Source organism: Lolium rigidum, chromosome 7, assembly GCF_022539505.1.
Source record: "Lolium rigidum isolate FL_2022 chromosome 7, APGP_CSIRO_Lrig_0.1, whole genome shotgun sequence".
Classification (NCBI taxonomy): Eukaryota; Viridiplantae; Streptophyta; class Magnoliopsida; order Poales; family Poaceae; genus Lolium; species Lolium rigidum.
The window spans coordinates 160886276-160893766 of record NC_061514.1 but is presented as its reverse complement, the minus strand read 5'-3'; the positions used below and the strand labels follow the sequence as shown (position 1 = coordinate 160893766).

General features: G+C 53.4%; 1 pseudogene; it reads left to right on the top strand.

Annotated features, from left to right (window-relative positions):
- The first annotated feature begins 661 nt into the window (after window positions 1-661).
- LOC124675142 lies at window positions 662-5390 on the top strand (annotated as a pseudogene).
- Window positions 5391-7491: the final 2101 nt, after the last annotated feature.

Here is a 7491-nt window from a genome sequence, read left to right as displayed (position 1 = left end):
GCGGGAGGGAAAAGAAGGCTCCATAAGGGGACACCGATGATGACAAGGAGGAGAAGATGATGAAAGATCAAGACTTTAAATCTAGTCGCAGTCGTCCGCTTCACTCCCGCTACAACTGATGAGGATGTTACTTATCATCTTGTATTCTAAGTCTATCCTCATCCTTTGTACCTCTTTATATACCCATTGAGGATGACCATAATACACACAATATTCTAGGGATCGATACTTTCTACACGAACGAATCTAGAATAATTTTTGTTGCTTCTGCCTCCTCCTCGAAGTTTTGAGGAAAACAATAGCATCGTCTGCGTAGACTGATGGCCGTTGGGGGGTTGCTCCCTTTTTATATGCCATAGCACGTGAGTATCAGAGAATAAAACACACAGATACAGTCATACAGAAAAAGCAACTCCACACATGTGCAGGCTATTGGCCGAATTTAGAACTGCTAATTCCATGAATTATTGGTCTGCTGAAACAGTAGTGTGACAAAGTGACAACGATGAGGGTTCCGTGATTGATTTTGTTACCAGAAAATATCTACACCTTTTGCTTTACTTTATCTGTAGTGCGGACGACAGTGAGAATGACATTATTATCTTGGTAGAGCTCGTCTTGCTAACAGTTCCGTCCGCTCTTGTTCGTCAGATAGTGTGTATTATGTTAGATACTCACATGTGTTGAACTTGGCAGCCAAGGTGCCTCGTTTGTCTCCCATGAGTTCCATTACTACACCTGACTTAAGCATGCTGAAATTGACTGGCTGAGCAATGTTCAGCTTGGCTGCTATAATGCCTCCTTTTCGTCCCGGTTTCCTTGCTGAATATATGTACTCTGAGTTGCCGGCCAATAATAGTATTGATGAAGCTGATCGGTGCGTTCTTCCACAAACATGATAGATAGTTAAATACGTTCTCACTTCACTTGTAAACACCTAACGTTTTCAGAAGAGAAGTGTGAGGTTTCAAGTATGGTACCAAGCAACATGGAGGAGCCCCTTGTTGGGAGCAACATCGAGAAGAAAGGATGGCCAAAAGAGAGCCCGGTGCTGATTGAGGTCAAGAAGCAGCTGTACCTTGCCGGTCCTCTCATGGCCGGATGCCTCCTGCAGAAAGTCGTCCAGAACTCCAGATGATATCAGTCATGTTTGTTGGCCATCTTGGTGAGCTCGCTCTCTCGAGTGCCTCCATCGCTACCTCCTTCGCAGGTGTCACTGGATTCAGCTTTTTGGTATATTATGTCAATTTCATCTCTTACATACTGTATGTTGGACCTCCTGAACAAGTAGCACAACTTGAATACTATTCTTCTATCTGTTCATGATCATTTTAGTCTGGCATGGCGAGCAGCTTGGACACACTCTGTGGGCAATCCTTTGGGGCAAAGCAGTACCATCTTCTCGGTATCTACAAGCAGAGGGCAATCCTTGTGCTTACTATGGTGAGCGTTGTGGTTGCAATAGTCTGGGGGTACACCGGGCAGATTCTGCTGCTCATCGGCCAGGACCCGGAGATTGCTATGGGGGCTGGGAGCTACATCCGGTGGTTGATACCAGCATTATTTGCTTACGGACTGCTGCAGTGCCATGTCCGGTTCCTGCAGACGCAAAACATAGTTCTCCCGGTGATGATGAGCGCAGGTGTCACGGCTCTGAGCCATGTGCCTGTCTGCTGGTTGCTGGTGTACATGCTTGGGCTGGGCAACAAGGGTGCTGCCTTGGCCAATGCCATCTCATTACCTGGCCAATGTATGCATCCTGGCTGTCTACATCAGGGGTCTCCCCTTCCTGTAAGAGCACTTGGACAGGGGTCTGAAAGGAGGCGTCCCGTGACCTTTTTATCTTTATGAGGCTTGCCATTCCATCTGCTCTTATGCTTTGTTGAGTTTAGTATTTCTCCCCTCAAATTGTAGGAAGATACTTTCATGTTCCATCTTCAATTAAGCCAGTTCCTACATGTACACAGTCTGGAGTGGTGGTCTTTTGAACTCCTGGTACTTCTCTCCGGACTTCTCCCAAATCCTAAGCTCGAGGCATCAGTATTGTCCATCAGGTGAGTTACATTCATGGGGCATGTCACATTCTGTTTGACTTCTCTGATAGAAAATTTGGAAATTCTTGCAGCCTAAACACAGGTTCGTTAGTATTCATGATCCCGTTCGGGCTTGGGGCAGCCATAAGGTAAGACTGAACAACTCAAACACATAAAAGTTCGTCATGCCTATATTGATTGTTTTTATATTATAGTTACTGTGTTAATTTAATCATTCATCTTGTCATTCTAGCACCCGTGTCTCAAACGAGCTTGGTGCTGGGCGGCCACAAGCTGCCCGTCTGGTTACTCGTGTGAACATGGTTCTGGGTCTCGTGGCGGGTTTATCATTAGGTCTTGTTATGATTTTGGTGCGCAATGTATGGGGGTATGCTTACAGCAACGATAAGGAAGTTGTGGAATACATTTCTAGAATGATGCCAATTCTGGGCATGGCATTTGTTTTCGATGATATGCAATGTGTTCTTTCAGGTAGTTATGGATTGTGCTCCACGAATTGTACATATGTTCTTGTCTCCTAAGAGCATCTCCACTCGTCCCCCCGAACAGGCCCCCGGCGAGCGTTTTTTCCATCCGGACGGCGTAATTCGGCCCAGTCGCGCCCCCGGTTCCTCGTTTTTGTCCGGATTTGGGCCTAAATCCATCCGGCGATCCCACGCCATCCCCGGCCCCCGGGGAGCGCTCGGGGACTCCGGACGAAACGAAAGCGCGCGAAACGGCGAGGCAACTTCCCGCGCATCTGGTGGCTCCAACTTGTCGGCGAGAGAAACCGATCGTCGTCCTCATCGCATCGTCTTCCGCGCGCTGTGAAAGCCTGCCGCCGGTCTGCATTCGCCGGCCGCGTAGCTTCCACGCGGCGAATTAATGCCGTCGCATCGTCATTCGCGCACGCATCGTCTTCCGCGCGGCATTAATCGCCGGCGCTCGCCGCGCCCGCCGCTCCTATTTAAGGCCAGGCCGCTCGCCGCGACGCCCCTGCTCCACTCTTCCTCCATTTTCCCCCTCCACTCACCGGCCACCTCCAACGAAGATGGCGTTCTCCGACGACGACGGCGCAGCCTCCAATGGCTTCCCCCGCCGGACGCTCCGTCAGTGGGAGGGGCACCTCCTCCACCAGGCGGGGTACCCCTGCCCGCCCGACACGAGGCCTCCCGGCGGCGGGTGGCGACTCAGCCGTGGCGGCGTACCAATCCCGCCGCCGCCTCAGGGCGACGCCCTCGACGCCGCCATCGAGGAGGCGCGGCTGACGATGACGGACGAGGAGCGCGCCGACCCGCGCCACCACCCCGAGAACTACACGCGCTGGAACTCATACTTCCTTCGGCGGTGGGAGCGGGAGCTGGCGGCCTACGACGGCCCGCCACCTCCGCCTGCGCGCAACAACGCCGCGGGACGACGACGGTGGTGGAGCGCGCCGGATAGAACGCTGGCGAACGTCCTCGATCACATTGAGGGCGGAAACTTTCCGGTGCTCACGATGCCCCCTGCATCGAGGGCGTCGACGAGCCGCCGCCGGGGAAACGTCTGGCAGCCACGGCGCATGGCTGCCAGCTCGTCGTCTTCCGGATCGGCGCCGAGGTCGTCCTTGGCGCCGGTGAAGGGGAGGAGCCGGCGTCTCCGCCGCCGACCAGAAGGGCGCAGCAGCGGCGCCCTCGTCATCCGCGACCAGCCTTCCGCGCCGCAGGGCGGCCGGAAGAGGACGAAGAAAGAGGCCGCCGCCGCAAACCAGCTCGCCGAGGAGGAGGCGAAGCGCGCGGAGGACGCAGCGATGGCGGAGGCGATCGCCAGATCGCTTCAGGACATGGAGGAGGAGAAGCGCGCGGACGACGCCGCACTGGACTGGGCCAGGCGCGACTGGGAGCGCCAGCAGGCGGAGCAGCAGGCGAGGCTGTTGGACCTGGCCGCCGCGCAGCGACTCGCCGCCCGCGCCGGCCACGCCGCCGCTCCAACCGCCGCTCCAACCGCCGCTCCAACCGCCGCCGCCGTCCCATTCGTCGACCTCGAAGCGTCGGACGACGAATGGTACAAGCCTTCCCCGCCTCGGTGGGGAGACGCCGGCCAGGGCAGCAGCAGCCAGGCCGCGCCGCCGCAGGTCGACGACGACGACGGCTCCGACGACGACGGCGGCGACTACACGGTGTTCTACCGCCATTTGGGCATGTAGAGCGCCGTGTTTTAAAATTAGCATTTGGATTTCCCTAGCCGAATTCGAAATATAGTCGAATTCGGCCTCTATGTATGAACTCCGCCCGTTATGTAGTAAATATCATTAAATTTAGTCTATATTCACCCGTTTTTAGCCGTAGTTTGTCAAGTTTCTGTTTTTTCAATTCGCCTCGTCGACTTCGCCTGGGCACGCGGCTGGGAAACTGCTACTCCCCACGCCAAATCTTCCTCCAATCCGGACGAAAATTTCGCCGGATTTGGGCGTGGGGAGCGCCAACGAGTGGGGATGCTCTAATTCTTGCCGGAACAATGTCTTCTCTCAGTTCTTATTTTTGTTGCTACTGTGTCTAGCTACTTGCATATGATGATCAATGAACGATTCCAGGTGATTACAACAAATACTGTTTTCAACAAATACTGTTTTCAAGGTACTGACTGCAATGTGGTATGCTTGATATTCCAGGTGTTATTAGGGGCTGTGGTTTGCAAAAGATTGGTGCTTGTGTCAATCTCGGTGCATACTATCTTGTCGGTGTTCCCGCAGCGTTATGTTTTGCCTTTTTCTACCATTTTGGAGGAATGGTTTTAAATTCACCACCCTTACCACATGAAAAAGTTTTAGTTTCACTTATAGTTCTGATTCCAAGAAACATCTAACAAAATGCATCTGAAATTAAGGGATTGTGGTTCGGAATAATTTGTGGACTCGTTGTACAAATGCTGCTGCTGCTTTACATTACCCTGTGCACTAACTTTAAATCAGCCAAATCTCTTGTCATGCATCGCATACTCATTGTTTTGTTGGCTTCTCAATATCTTGAATTCTCACTGTGCCGCCTATAATCTTTCATTCTTCTTCCGTGGCAAAGGACAGAGTTTTCAGTTCTTCCTTGCCTGTTGACATGACAACATGAACATGCAAGATGTATATAGGCCAGAACGCGGTGCAAGGAGATATAGAACTCAGGGGGAATTCGTCGCGAAGAAAACTGCTTCGTCTTGATGTCAGCAACATGTCACTTCCTCCAGAGGCGTCAGCCGATAAAATGATCTGCTTTGGCGATTTTATGTCGATGGTGTGGGATAAGATATTTGAAAAGCAAGTGCATGTCACTGTAATGATAATTGCATATGGGAATAAAGTGTTATGTTAACTAGAAAATCCGCAGTATGGATGAAACGTTCCCATTCGCTCTCCCCCGCTCCCGTCGCCCCCCCGAGGGCGGCCGGGGCGCCGCCGCCCCACGCCCGCGCGCCCCTCCCCCCCACACCTTCCCTCGTCGCCGCCGCCGGCGGGAGCCGCCGGGCAAAGCCCTGGCGGTGCTGGCGGCGGCGGCCTTCTCTCTCCCGCGCGCAGGGACGCTCCGTCGGGGCGGCCTCGTTTCTGCGGCGGAGAAGGCGCCGGCCCTGGCCCGGCTGCTGCGGGCTCCCGCCATGGCGTAGCTCGTGCCTGGGCGCGGTGGTGGAGCCTCTGGCCGCCGCCGCCGGTGCTGCAGGGGATGCTCCTGGGGGCGGCCAGATCTTGGCCCGCGGGCCTAGATCTGGGCTTGGTGGGCCCGGTCGCCCTCACACCCTTGCCTTCCCCATCGTGGCCTCCCGTGTATGCTGCCGTCGCGCGGCTGGGGTTGATGGTGTCGGCTGAGCAGCGTGTTGTCCGTCCTGCGCGGTGGCCGGGGTCCGGCGGCCCTGCTTAGCTGTGTCGGGACCTTGGGGGTTTCTGACTGTTTCGTTGTCGTTGTGGGCGACGTTCTTGCCGGCCATCCAGGAGTGGGTCCTTGGGCCGCGCGTGCTCGCCGGGTAGGCAGCATGCTCGCTGCTACAGCTGCTCTCGCGGCTTTGGTATACTTCCCCTCCGACCAGTTTGGTCGCGTTCGCGCAGGTGGTGACGCTCTGGGGATGGTGGGGTCGTCGGGTTGCCGCCGATCTAGCGTCGTCGACGTCTAGATCTGGGTCTGGCCGGGCATTGCCAGCCAGTCTGCGTTCACCTGGCGCTCGAGTCTAGTTGGGGCTAGTGCTTAGTGCGACTTCGGTTGGGGGCGCGGCAGCGGTTTCTGCTTTGTCTGCTCTACGCCCTCGCGATGGCGTCCGGAACTTTGATCGGGTGTTTGGACCTCAGCGAAAGCTGCACATAGCAGTGGCCTGTGCCGGTGACGGCGGCACCTGCGGGTGTCGCTCCCTTGTTGAAGGCGTCCCGATGCTGTCTCTCCTATTCGAAGTGATGGGCTCCATCTGTCAACCCCCGGATTTTTAAGTCCAGATGCCTATTATGCCATACATCGCAATCCCAGGAATATTGTTGTTGCGAGACATAATAGTTGAATATCATAGAGTCATCATTTATTACAACACATAATCGTCTTACAAAGGTAGATCACATGATCCAATATTACAATAGTAGTTGATCTATCGATCAACGAACATCACAAATAGCGGAAGCGAAGTAGTAGTGGCTATCTAATCCACGAGGCCAACGCTTGACGTCGGGAGCGGTCCTAGTTGTCGTAGACGTCCTGCTGTCCATCTTCCTCGTACTGCTGTTCACCTTCATAGTCTGGCCATTTGAATAGCCAGGGACAAAGCCATGAGTACTTTTAAAGTACTCGCAAACTAATACTAGTGTAAGTACTATAAACTATAGTAAGGGGGTGCTAAGCTCTAAGTTTATTTGCATAAAGCCAAGTTTATTTCATAAACATTTAGAAAAGACTCTTCATTTGCTAAACTAACTCAAGTGGGAACATTAGTGTCATTCCCACAACTCTGTTGTGATTCAATTCAAAATCACCATTCACCTTTCAAATTCAAGTCACAAGTATGTCACCTTTTTGAAAAGGGTCTGATGACGGAACGAGTATGGCCTTTCCAACCGTCCATAACCGTGGACACGGCTATTCGAATAGTTCTACACTCTGCGAGAGGTCGTACACTTGTGCCACAATATTTGCAATAATCCGTCAAGGTTAACTGGCCCTGATTTACCATACTCCGTATGCGGACTACCAACCATAACCTTTCACTTACATACTCTAGTATAGGCACCTCTCCCCATGAGCTTGGCCTCCCGGTGAAAACCGCAGTCAACGCGGGAACTGCACAGGGCTTGGGCCGGACATTCACCTCATTCCACGTCATATCGCATCGTTTTGTTTGTTGTGGAGGCAGCCCTCGGCCTAACCCCGATGACGCTTGTTAGAGGGAACCCATACTAAAGCACATAAATTTCTAGTTAAGCCCTTACCCATATTGGGTATTGTGGGGGTACTTTCAAATT